Source organism: Camponotus vicinus, unplaced genomic scaffold (assembly GCF_025532165.1).
Source record: "Camponotus vicinus isolate PSW18456_S1 unplaced genomic scaffold, iyCamVici1.0 SCAF_7, whole genome shotgun sequence".
In the NCBI taxonomy this organism is placed as follows: domain Eukaryota; kingdom Metazoa; phylum Arthropoda; class Insecta; order Hymenoptera; family Formicidae; genus Camponotus; species Camponotus vicinus.
The window spans coordinates 15,573,227-15,587,345 of NW_028141979.1; the positions used below are offsets into that span (position 1 = coordinate 15,573,227).

The 14,119-nt window shown below is 47.0% G+C and overlaps 1 pseudogene; it reads right to left on the reverse strand.

Moving 5' to 3' along the window:
* Positions 1-2,058: 2,058 nt before the first annotated feature.
* Positions 2,059-13,571, reverse strand: LOC145974219 (uncharacterized; annotated as a pseudogene).
* Positions 13,572-14,119: the final 548 nt, after the last annotated feature.

Below are 14,119 nucleotides of genomic sequence, written 5' to 3' on the forward strand. Positions count from 1 at the left end.
TTAACTGGTAATATTGTATACTTGCGATAATACAGAGATGACAGAGAGAGATAAAAGGGATAAAGAGAGAAAGAGAGAGGGATATTCAGAGATTGTTGGAGGCACAAAAGAAAAATTCTTTTGTAACTGAACCTAGGGTTGAAAATGTGTTGTTATCTCGCTATGATTCATAGATTGCTCGAAAACGTCGGACCCCGAAATATTTCAAAAAATGTGTTGTTATCTACGTACTTCCATCCGCCCAATTCTCCAAAGAATACTTCTATTTATATTGTGTATGTTAAAAAAATATAATGAAGAGGACTCTGCTGCACTAGAGTATCATTTCTTTCGTTGCTCTTCTGTGTTTCGGTAGTCTGCTGCACTAGAGTATCATTTCTTTCGTTGCTCTTCTGTGTTTCGGTGGTTTTGTGCAATGGCTGAAGAAAACATAATTATCATCGACGACGATACGGATGATGATTACGATTGGATGGATCCAGTTGTGGCGGAGAGGATGGAGATAGAGAGAGAGGAGAGAGAGAGGAGAGAGATGGAAGATGATAATCTCTATGAATCAGACGAGGAAATAGAAATAGAACCCATAGCAGACAGTGATTATGAGAGTGATAGTAGTGATGAACTAATACACACTAAACATCGAAATTTAGACTTGACTGAAATAATGGCATTGGATCACACGAAGATATGTTGTATATCTTACTACTATGTGAAAGATGAGTCCAAATATTGTACCGAGTGCTTCTACAGATTATCATTCCTGTTCTTAGAAGCTGGTTTTGTTCGGGAACATAGATGCACATATTATGAACATTTGGAAAATATGTCATGCAAAGAGTGCAGAAGATCTTTGAATCAAATATTGGCCTGCAACATGTGCCCTACTTGCACAAATTAAAATAGATGATGGATAACATTGTAAGTATCTTAATTTATTATATATCAAAAGTATTTTAAAATAAATTATTAAAATAATTTAAACTAATGAAATGCGTATGTTTTCTTCTGTTTTCAGAAACGGCTTCCCCAACATAGCCCGACGGTCTATTTTATATATTATTATTATTATTTTTTTATATTGTATACTTTTTATTAAACATACACATTTAAATAAATTATATATATTTTTTTAATTGTAACAAAATCATGACGTAATTTCTTCGCACGCATTTCCATCCACCCAATCCTTCAAAGAATACTTCTATTTATATTGTTTGTTAACTGGTAATATTGTATAATATCTCAAAAATGTGTTGTTCTCGCTATGATTCACAGATTGCTCGAAAACGTCGGACCCCGAAATATCTCAAAATATAAGTTTATGACTAATATTGTATACTTGCGATAATACAGAGAGAAAGAGAGATAAAAGGGATAAAGAGATAGATAGAGGGATAGAAGGATAGAGAGGGAGAGAGAGAGAGGGATAGAAATATAAAGGGATAAAGAGAGAACGAGAGAGAGGGAGGAATAGAGAGAGACCCAAAATCTTCTTCATAGGAATACCGCCATTTTTGTTTATACGTGCGTCCCCCGCCCCGCAGCCCCCGCGCCTCCGAAATTCCCTCCGTCCCGCGTGACGTCATTCCCCCTCCATCCTGCGTGACGTCATTCCCCCGCGCCGCTGAGATCCCCTCGCCCCTCACCCCCCTGAGATCCCTGCGTTAGAACTGTCCTAGTGCTAACTACTTTTCTCACATTATGTTATTGTATTATTTGTTATTATGACCATGCAGCAAATATATAAACTTTTACATAGTGATGTAGAAGTTTATATATTTGCAGTATAATTATAATAAAAATAATACAACATAACATAATGTGGCAATTTTGTTAGAATTCAATACAGAAGCTATATAAAAGATACACATAGAATTGTGGATGTTGAATTATTAAAGCTCTATTTCTTTATTACAGCTCTGTTAATAATAATTCTAAACTTGGAGAGGGCGAGGAAGAAGAAGTAGAAATGTATGTATACGTGTAATTTCAAAGTTTTATTATTATTTATTTCTATTTATTTCTATTTATTTCTAATTTCATTATTTATAATTTTTTTCAGATTATTAGGCCAATATGTGCAATCTGTCGAAAATGCAGAGAAGGCTCAGCAACAGTCGCGAAATTGTCGATCTCACGACCGACGATCGCGAGATCGCACTTCTCGTGATCGTCGATCGCGAGATCGCATTTCTCGCGATCGTCGATCGCCTGATAGTTATTTAGACGATTGCGCTTATTATTGTCGCTCACGAAATCACACTTCTCGCGATGGTCGATCGCCTGCTGGTTATTCAGATGATCGAGGTTATTATCGTCGCTCGCGAGATCGCACTTCTCAGGATCGTCGCTAGCGAGATTGCACTTCTCAGGATCGTCGCTCGCGAGGTCGCACTTCTCGGGATCGTCGCTCGCGGGATCGCACTTCTCGTCGGTCGCGAGATCGCACTTCTCGCCATTCGCGAGATCGCACTTCTCGTCGCTCGCGAGATCGCTCTCAGGACCATCATTTTGGACAATCCATGAGACATAGAGGCTTAAGATCTTGTAAGTAGTAAATAATACATACATAGATATACATACATACATACATGCAAACAAACACTCATACACACACACACACACACACACACACATACATTTTTTAATTATTTATTAATACATTATATACTTGTTACGCAGATATACGCGGCACACGGGCGGGACGATGGGTCCAGCAACGCAAGGAGCGAGTGCTGAAACATTTAGTTAATGTTTTAAGTAGATAGGTATGTACATATATATCTTATAAACTATTATATCAAATATATTTTATCAAATAATTATATAAAATATAATTTGTAATAACTATGTCACTATTAAGTGTATATTTGTTTCAGAGAAAAAGAAAGCGCTACAATTTAAGAAAAAATTCCATCCAATGAAGAAGAATGATACGGATGATAAGGATTATTTTTTTTTATAAACAATTTAAAATTTTTAGTCGAAGTAAATTTAAAAGTTATTTTTTTTGTTTATAGATTTATTTTTTGTTTTTTATAGATGAAGTTTTTATTTATAGATGTTTATTTTTTGTTTATAAGTGCTTAACTTTTATAATTATTAATAATTATTATTTGTAATTTTCTTTTATTTCCTCATTATATAAATATAACTAAATATAATATTATAAATATAATATTAATATAATATAAATATCATATTTGTTTCAGAAAAAAAGAAAGCGCTACAATTTAAGAAGAAATTCCATCCAATGAAGAAGAATGATACGGATGATAAGGATTATTTTTTTTTATAAACAATTGAAAATTTTTAGTCGAAGTAAATTTGTTATTTTTTTTTTTATAGATTTATTTTTTGTTTTTTATAGATGAAGTTTTTATTTATAGATGTTTATTTTTTGTTTATAAGTGCTTAACTTTTATAATTATTAATAATAATTATTTGTAATTTTCTTTTATTTCCTCATTATATAAATATAACTAAATATAATATTATAAATATAATATTAATATAATATAAATATCATAATATTAACATAATTTATTTTTTTATTTTAAGTAATATATTTAATACAGGCCTGGCCACGCAGAGCACGCGGAGAGGAGAACATGCCACCTCTCCGCGCCGCTGTCTCTTTTCGTCTTTCCTCTCTGGCCCCTCGAGCCCTATCGTTCTGTGCTTCGAGCAACGCCTTCAAGTCGACACTCATGTTCACTGATTGTTCTTTCTGTTCAGATTCGCGCACTGGACGGTACACGAGAATTTCACCCACGAACTGCGGATGCGGATGATAATCCGGCTCGAAGGACCAGAAAATGTTCGCGAATGAACGCGTCGTTGCGAGAGGCGCGATGCGACAAAGTTTTATAAGAGGACACCACACGATTAATAATAAAGACGAGCCACGACACGTAATTTTTTTGTGTTTTTAATTTTTATTGCACGACACCACAATTATAACTTAAGAAACAGAAAGAAATATGTATATATGTAGAGTCTGAAGAATTAATCTTTTTCAGATTATAGAGCGGTTTTTACACAGCGGTTTGATCGAAGTGAAGCGGTTTGACGAAAAGCGGTTGAGCGATAAATGCGGTTTAGCGAACAATGCGGTTTTTCGAAAAGTGCGAGACTTCATCGTGCTCACGTGCGGTGCCCGTTATATAGCGAGCGGAATTTTGGGCCCGTTGCGACGTGGACCAATAAATTTTGTACTTTAGCGGTGACCTCAGAGCGCCGTGTACAATTGGCCGCCGATGAGGTCTGACGTTGACAATTCTTTAATTGTCATGCGCGCAACCTTTTTCGATCAGCTGATTGGCAATCAGCTGATCGTGACGTATGGGCGCGCATGCCCGTACGCTACGCTGATTTTGTTGACGGTTGACAATGTTATTGTGAATGTTTATGACCAGCGTCTCTTGAGCGATACAAAAATGCGAGATAACGGGAACGGTCGAGTTTTTCTGAAGGATCGAAAGCTCGAAAAGATTCTTGATACCCGTTAAATTCGAATTCTTGAATTATAGAATATTATTTGAAATTTTATGCGAAATTTGATCCGGGATGATTTTTATGATTTTCGAACATCCCGCCCGCCTCGTCAATACATGACGAAATTTGTGAGTGTGTTCGTGTACGGACAGGTGTCGCGAACGGTTCCATCGATGAGCTGTTAATCGTAATCAATGAATGGAATGCGATAGTGACGTAGTACAAAGGCACGTGTTGCTCAGTTCATTCGAGTCTTTCGCGAGAATAAGTAACGTGTGAATGTAATGAGATTTATACAGTGGTGAATAATGAGAAAATGTACAGAGTGATTTTATGAATGATCTCGCGAGTGTAATGAAACTCAAGAATGGTTGTGAACGTCAAGAATCGCAATGTGAAGTGCAGTAATAAGTGAAAGTGAACACGAAATTCTGACGCGAGAAAGAGAACAGTAAAAGGAACCGATAACGCGGCTCGCGGATCGCACATAATATTGAATGTGCCTGAATATAATTAAATATGATTACGCGCGGTATGATTCCCGGAAATATGATACCGTGAAATATAATACAATTGAGGTATATACAATGAGCGGATGAAACGTGTATGAAGAAAATTCGGAGTTCATTTAAGCTCACGAATCCGAGTGCGGTGAAGGTGAGGCAGTGTCGGCTCTCGGCATGAGGATGATCTTTGCAAGTGGCCGGACGAACTCCGAGGATGTTGTGCGCACGGTGACCACGCGTGTCACGCCGTCGTCCCCAGGGTGCAGTCTCGTTATCCGGGCGAGTGGCCAACGTGTTGGAAGTGTCGTCTCCGACCGCAGGAGGCATAGGTCGCCGACGTTGGGGCCGGTCTCGTTCCTCTGCCACTTCGGTCTGCAGGCCAGTGTCTGGAGATACTCGCGCGACCACCGTTCCCAGAAGTGATCGCGCATTTTTTGAAGAAGCTGCCATCGTGACAGCGTGTTGTCTTTCTCGGTGGCTAGCGACGGCTCGGGGACGGCCAGAAGAGGAGCTCCGATCAGGAAGTGACCGGGTGTGAGTGCCGTCAAGTCGTCCGGATCGTCGGTCAGTGGCTGCAGCGGGCGCGAATTGAGGCACGCCTCCACTTGTGTGAGAAGGGTCGTCATCTCCTCGAAGGTGAGCGTTGCCTCGCCGATGATCCTTCGGAGGTGGTGCTTCGTTGACTTGACGGCTGCCTCCCAGAGTCCGCCAAAGTGAGGAACTGCGGGTGGGTTAAACCGCCACCTTATGCCGTCTGAAGCCGCTGCCCGTGCGATGCGACGGCCGTCGGCAGTTGAGGCGCGAAACATCTCTCGGAGTTCTCGGCTCGCTCCGATGAAGTTGGTGCCGCAGTCCAAGAACACCTCGTGACAGAGTCCCCGTCTGGAAACGAAGCGACGGAAGGGAGCCAGGAACGCCTCAGCCGTGTAGTCGGAGACTACCTCTAAGTGAACTGCCTTGGAACTGAGACAGACAAAGACAGAGATGAAACCTTTGTTTGCTCGATGTCCTCGCCCCTTGTTGGTTCGGATAAGGATTGGACCGGCGTAGTCAACCCCGGTACGCTGGAATGGACGGGCAGGAGTTACCCTTTCCTGCGGAAGGTTGCCCATCAGCGGTTGTGGTGTTGCGGCTCGTCATCGTGTACACGTGACGCAGCGATGGATTGACTTTTTGACAACGGCTCGGCCTCGTGGGATCCAAAATCGCTGGCGCAGCAAGTCAAGGGTGAGTTGCACCCCTCCGTGCAGTGTTCGACGGTGGCAGGAATCCATGAGGAGATGAGCCAGCCAGGGGTCTGGCGGGACGACCATCGGATGACGTTCATCCTGCGAGAGGATGGCGTGTTTGAGTCGCCCCCCGACTCTCATCACGCCGCTGTCGTCCAGGAATGGACTTAGTCCGAGGAGCGAGCTACGTGATGGCACGGCGCGATTCCTGCTCAGCGACGAGACCTCGGTGCGATAGTGCAATGCCTGTGCCGAGTGAATCCAGCGGATCAGCGCTGCGTCCATCTCCTGTGGCTCGTGTGATTGTGCGGTGTCGGGGGAGTTGTGCGTCCTCCGTGTGGCTTTGCGTCGCCATCGAAAACACCAAGCCGTCACCCTGAATAGCCGGTGCAGTGATGAAAAGCGAAGAAGGATGTCTGGCTCGGCGACGGCCTTGCCGATGGCATTGAGCGAGCCGACGGCTCGTTGCTCCGGCATTTCCGCGTCTGGCAAGACGCAGTCGTCGCTTGGCCAAAATGCCTTGTCCCCCAGTAGCCAGGATGGTCCTGTCCACCATAGCGGATGGCCGATCAGGTCACTTGGTTGGACTCCTCGGGAGGCGCAGTCGGCCGGATTGTCTCGTCCCGGCACATGTCGCCATTGAGCCTCGGGTAGCTGGACCTGGATCTGCGACACCCTGTTGGCCACGTAGGTCTTCCAGCGAGAGGCGTGTCCTTGGATCCAGTGCAGCGTGACCCTGGAGCCAGACCACAGAAAGACTGGCGCTGTGGACAGACCTAGAAGAGTGCGCGTGTGAAGAGTGAGGTTCGTCAAAAGGGTGGCCGCGCACAACTCGAGTCGCGGCAATGACACTGGTTTCACAGGAGCGACCTTGCCCTTGGCAGCCAGCAAAGTGCGGTGTGATCTCCAGTGGTGGAGCGGAGGTACACCGCGGCGTATCCTCGCTCCGAGGCGTCGGCGAACCCGTGGAGTTCGACCTGTGCGTGCGGTCCGTCGCTGCCTAACAGCGAGAGACCCTGATCTCGTTCAGGTGCGGAAGGTCGGAGAGGAGGTTCCTTCAAGATAGTGCGTCTGCTGATGGAAGAGGAGTGTCCCAGTCCAACTTCTTCAGCCAGGCGGACTGGATCAGAATTTTGGCTCGCATGGTGACTGGAGTGAGCCAACCTAGTGGATCGAAAAGCCGTGCGGTTTCGGACAGGACGCGCCTTTTCGTGAATTCCGTGAAGTGACGCGCCTGCATCGAGAACGTGAAGTGGTCACTGGCCAGGTGCCAGTGCAGACCTAGTGTCGCGTGACTCTCGTGTGACCAAGAGTGCGGTGAGCTGGTGAGCCGGTGCTCGTGCGGGACTCCAGCCAGGATGCTGAGGTTGTTGGCCGCCCACTTCCGAAGCGGAAACCCGCCCGCCGTGCAGAGACTGCGTAGCTCCTGCTGTAATGTGGTGGCCTTCGAGATGGTGCTCGCTCCGGTGACGACGTCATCCACGTAAGTATCGCGGCGCAGCGCGACAGCTTCACGCGGATATCGCAGACCCTCGTCGTCGGCGAGCTGGCGTAGGGTCCGTATGGCGAGGAATGGCGCGCAAGCCAGGCCATACGTGACCGTTCGTAGGCAGTATTCGCGGACGTCGTCGGCGGCACGGTGTCGCCAGAGTATCCGTTGATGGTCGCGGTCCTCCGGATGGATGAGAATTTGGCGGTACATTTTTTCCATGTCCGTCACGAAGACATGGTGGTGCCAGCGCCAACGGAGGAGCACGTCGGTGAGAACTGGCAGGAGGTTGGCGCCCGTCAACAGATTAGCGTTCAGAGAGGTGCCCGAGGTCGTGAGCTGTGAGCCGTTGAACACGACCCTGAGCTTCGTCGTTGTGCTTGTTTCCCGCAGCACTCCATGGTGCGGTAGGTAGCACTTAGCGGTGTTTTCTGATGCGGATGAGGTTCTAATGACCCCCATATGTTGCAGGTCCTCGTATTCCTGCATGAAGCTGCGGTAAAGATTGCCGAATCGAGCGTCTCTTGAGCAGCGGCGCTCCATTGTGTTGAGCAGACGCTCGGCTGGCTTGCGGGTCTCGGCGAGAGAAGGCGGTGCTCCAGTGAACGGTAGCCTGACGACGTACCGTCCTGAGCTGGTGCGTGTGTGCGTGCGGGTGAAGAGGTCCTCGCATCTCTTCTCTTCAGGAGTGAGAGCGACGGGAGCGGCGGGCTCTCTTTCCTGCTCCCAAAACAGCTGCACCAGATCGTTCAGCTCGTGATCGACCGAGCATTGGTGGGAGCTTCTGGTGTCGTGCTGCGATGCAGTCCTAAGGCCTCCCGATAAAATCCAACCCAGGGAGGTCTTCTGGGCGATGGGCTCGTCCGTTCGACCCTTGCGGAGTCCTTGTTCCAGTATGGATGAGCACACGTCGGCGCCGAGTAGGAGTTCGATCGGATCCTGATCCAGGAATCGAGGATCCGCCAGTTTGAGACCGCGAATATGCGGCCAGGTGATTTTGGCCCGCGCTGTGGACCCGGAATACGCGGAAAGGCTCGGTAGCACGTAAGCGGCGACGGTGAGTAACTCCAGTTACTCCGGAAGAGAGTGCCATCGTTATCTTTCCCCGAGTGGTTCCTGAGCGGGCTCCTCCAATCCCGACGATCGCCAGTGAGCTGTGAGAGCGTGGCAGGCGCAGCCTTTGCGCCAGGGCTTCCCCGACGATGGACACTTCGGACCCCTGGTCGATCAGGACTCGAACCGCATGAGGTCTTTCGAGGTGATCGGTGATGGTCACTCGAGCGGTGGCGAGAAGGATCGCCTTGAGGTCTGCGGTTGGGCGCACGGCGGAAAGAGAACTGACCTCGGCGGATGAGTACGCGTCGTGAAGCAGCGTGTGGTGTCGTGACTTGCACGTGAAGCAAGTTTTCACAGACTGACATTTGGCCAGAAAGTGATTGCCGAGACAATTGAAGCACAATCTGTTTGCTTCCATGTAGTTCTTTCTGTCGCTCGCGGTTTTCGAATTGAACTCCGTGCACTGCATGAGGGAGTGCTTCCCCTTGCATGCGGCGCACGCCGAGGAGTCGGATGTGCGCTTCCCGAAATGCGATTTCGCGGACCGGGAAGTTTCTCCGAATTTCGCGACGGAGTTCGGTTGCACGGCGTTGAGTGTGAGGATCTGCTTGGATATGAAATCCATCAGGACGGCATTACTCGGCGGATCGACGGAATCGCGTACGGAGGACTCCCATTCCATCCGAGTTAGTGGATCGAACCGCTCGACGAGCAAGTGATTAAAGAGGTCCATCCCGTGCGTGGCGATGGGCCTGTCAATGCTTTCCTGAGCGTTGATGGCAGTCGTGGCGGCGTTGTAAATGCGACTTAGCTCGGCGGCGGTCGCGGCCTTCATTTTCGGCACGGCGGTGTAAGCAGCGAAGTTGGCGCGAATGAGCTCTCGCTTATTCTCGTAATGCGAGCTCAGAATCGTCCACGCCCGCTCATAATTGCCCCCGACAATTGGTAATGACCGGATTAACTTTTCCGCAGGATCTTGCAAGCTTGTACGGAGGTAATGCAGCTTCTCTACGTTGGAGACTGACGGATTCTCCCCTATTATGGACAGGAAGATATCGCGGAACGCTGGCCAATCTCCGTACGCGCCAGAGAACGTCTGGAGCTTTATCCGCGGCAACGATGTCTTGAGCGCGTGCTCCTGGTGAGCCTCGGTTTTGGGCGCGCTGGACGGCTCGCTTTTGAGCTTGTTCGCGTACCCGACTAACGTGCTCCGCTGTGTCACGTAAGTTAATTCCTCAATATCGATAAAGTCAGCTTTTGCGTACTCACTCTCGAGATATTTATCTTTCAGCGCTGTCCTTATGAGTTCGTGATGGGCCTCGAACTTATTCCACAGTCTCGAGGAGGTGAAGCCGAGCTTGGATGGCTTCGGCGGTGATGTTCGAGACGCCCATCTTGCGTAGATTGTCCACGGAGCGAGACATTCGTCCGTGGATGTCGTTCTGTGCTTCGAGCAACGCCTTCAAGTCGACACTCATGTTCACTGATTGTCTTTCTGTTCCGATTCGCGCACTGGACGGCACACGAGAATTTCACCCACGAACTGCGGATGCGGATGATAATCCGGCTCGAAGGACCAGAAAATATTCGCGAATGAACGCGTCGTTGCGAGAGGCGCGATGCGACAAAGTTTTATAAGAGGACACCACACGATTAATAATAAAGACGAGCCACGACACGTAATTTTTTTGTGTTTTTAATTTTTATTGCACGACACCACAATTATAACTTAAGAAACAGAAAGAAATATGTATATATGTAGAGTCTGAAGAATTAATCTTTTTCAGATTATAGAGCGGTTTTTACACAGCGGTTTGATCGAAGTGAAGCGGTTTGACGAAAAGCGGTTGAGCGATAAATGCGGTTTAGCGAACAATGCGGTTTTTCGAAAAGTGCGAGACTTCATCGTGCTCACGTGCGGTGCCCGTTATATAGCGAGCGGAATTTTGGGCCCGTTGCGACGTGGACCAATAAATTTTGTACTTTAGCGGTGACCTCAGAGCGCCGTGTACAATTGGCCGCCGATGAGGTCTGACGTTGACAATTCTTTAATTGTCATGCGCGCAACCTTTTTCGATCAGCTGATTGGCAATCAGCTGATCGTGACGTATGGGCGCGCATGCCCGTACGCTACGCTGATTTTGTCGACGGTTGACAATGTTATTGTGAATGTTTATGACCAGCGTCTCTTGAGCGATACAAAAATGCGAGATAACGGGAACGGTCGAGTTTTTCTGAAGGATCGAAAGCTCGAAAAGATTCTTGATACCCGTTAAATTCGAATTTTTGAATTATAGAATATTATTTGAAATTTTATGCGAAATTTGATCCGGGATGATTTTTATGATTTTCGAACATCCCGCCCGCCTCGTCAGTACATGACGAAATTTGTGAGTGTGTTCGTGTACGGACAGGTGTCGCGAACGGTTCCATCGATGAGCTGTTAATCGTAATCAATGAATGGAATGCGATAGTGACGTAGTACAAAGGCACGTGTTGCTCAGTTCATTCGAGTCTTTCGCGAGAATAAGTAACGTGTGAATGTAATGAGATTTATACAGTGGTGAATAATGAGAAAATGTACAGAGTGATTTTATGAATGATCTCGCGAGTGTAATGAAACTCAAGAATGGTTGTGAACGTCAAGAATCGCAATGTGAAGTGCAGTAATAAGTGAAAGTGAACACGAAATTCGAGGTCTGACGTTGACAATTCTTTAATTGTCATGCGCGCAACCTTTTTCGATCAGCTGATTGGCAATCAGCTGATCGTGACGTATGGGCGCGCATGCCCGTACGCTACGCTGATTTTGTCGACGGTTGACAATGTTATTGTGAATGTTTATGACCAGCGTCTCCTGAGCGATGAAAAAATGCGAGATAACGGGAACGGTCGAGTTTTTCTGAAGGATCGAAAGCTCGAGAAGATTCTTGATGCCCGTCAAATTCGAATTCTCGAATTATAGATTATTTGAAATTTTATGCGAAATTTAATCCGGGATGATTTTTATGATTTTCGAACAAATTATCTCACCCATTTAAACCCATTTATATTATATATACAAATATAAATAAATCGTTATACTTTGTTTTATTTTTATTTTATTTTATTTTAATTATGTTATATCTTATACTTTTTAATGAATGACAAGAAGAGGAGAAATATATGTAAAAATATATAAATGAAAAGTCTGATTTTTTTTATTTTATTTTTTTTATACTTAGTATTACATTTACATATATGTACACACACACACACACACACACACACATTAATATATTTAATAAAAAAATTATATATTAATTTTTATAACAGTTTATATTAAATTAAACAATAATATAAAATACAATATAATTAAAAATTGTTTAATGTTGCGACCGGAGCGATGGACAGGACAACAGCAGATCATCAGACAACAAAATTAACGAGTCATATATCGTCACAAAACACTTTTCTTCATTCTTCTCGATCACAATAAAGCACATACACACAAAAAAAAGAAACGGTATTGTTTTAAGAGCTACGAGTTTTCAAATCGCAACGAAAAACTCCGGTCAGCACCCAGCCAGCGACACTAATAGTGGGGCACACGATAACGGCGACCGAGCGAAAAAAAATAAACTTATTAATTCACAAGGAAAGAAAGATCGAAAAATTCGAGCTGAATTTTGAATCCGCAAGCAATGGAGAGAATCGATATATTCCGCGAGCAACGGAAAGAACGTTTTTAATATCCGAGAACGAAATGAGCGCGTCGGAGACTTTTAGACAAAAGGCGCAGAGCTCATCGATCGCGTCAATTTATACTCAAGCCCTTCTCGAAAGATTCAGATTTCTCAAGAACTCGACGTTTACTGAGACAACGTTTGAATTTTACGATCTAACGAGCTATTTGTTGTTATTAGATCTTTTGAAAAGGACGAGCGCTGTTTTTGGATTTGCGCTGACAAAGCGATATCTCGTTACCGGCTGCCAGGGGCGCCGAATGAACGGTCGGACCTCGACTCTCCTTTTAATCGAGTACAATTACTCGAGTCGTAATTTTTCTTTTAATGCTCGAAGAATTTCGAACAAAAATTATACGTAATAATGATATATACATAATAATAATTATCATTATATACAGGGTGTCGCAGACCACCCGTATCAGCCGAATATCTCAAAAACTGAGCGCGGCAGACAAAAATATTTCAGACAAAAGTTGTAAGGTATCAAGTAACGCATTACATGGCGATATCAGTATGACCTTGAAGAGTGTTGTCAAGGTCACGTAAAGGTTTTTTTTGGTAACTCGGGGGAAATTTTTTATGGAAGGAGGGTCCCGTTAGCGCTCCCCCGATGGACGCCACCTTGACGTGGTGGGGGAGCTTAAGGGGTCCCGGTCGTCTGGGGCGGTTCAGTTGGTCATAGACTGCTGTTCCGGCTTGGGCGGGCGGGGCCCTACTAAGAGCGTCCATTGCACTTCCTCTCCCCGAAAGAGGAGAGAAGGGGGGTTGCGCTCCCTCCGGGCACCATGGCCTGATGCACATAGGGGTAGGCGGCCCTGACTACAATCGCCCGGTCCGTTAGGGATGACCCTGCTGCTTGCGGTGGGGCCTACCATCCCGGTGGTTTGGCGGGTGCTCCCGCTTGAGAGGATGGCGACTTCGGGCTGCGAGGGGGGATGGGATGAAGGGGGACCTTGTGTCTGGGGGTGACGTCCTTCTTAGGGCGTGCACTGTGGCATGAGGTCTCCTGGATCTCCAGTGGGGGGGATGTGGTGGCTGGGGGACGTTTCCGTATCCGGGGGGGCATCCTAGGATGTCGACCCGGTGCGGTGCGTCCCTTCAGCGTCCCACAGTGGACAGAGGGGGGCCGACTGGACTTGCCCAGTCGGATGGGCCCTCTGTCCGGGGGGGATGTGGGTGCCGGTCCTCCCTGTGTACGGGTGGCGTCCATAGCTGTGCGTCCCCCTGCACGAGGAAACGGCGTCCCACAGTGGAAAGGGCCTCCACCGCCTGGCAAACGGCCTGGAGCGTGGCTCCAGGATACGCGCCAGGTAGGAGAGGCGATGGGGCGGCAGTATTACGTCCGGAGATATCCGGACAACCGGGCTCACCCGGGCTGCCGTCCTGGGTCGCGCCGGGCCACTCGGACGTTTCCGAGCTTCGGGTCGGTGCGACGGAGGAAGCAGCGGCTGGGTGTCCCTGGGGGGGAGTCTGCCCCCCAACGGTCCCCCACCGCTGCCAGCCGCCAGAGCCGCTCGGACGTTTTCCGAGGTCGGGGTCTGGCGGCGGGTGTAGTGTACCCGGTGGTTGCCGTGACCGTTTCCCCATCCGAAACGGCAACCACCGGGACGGCGC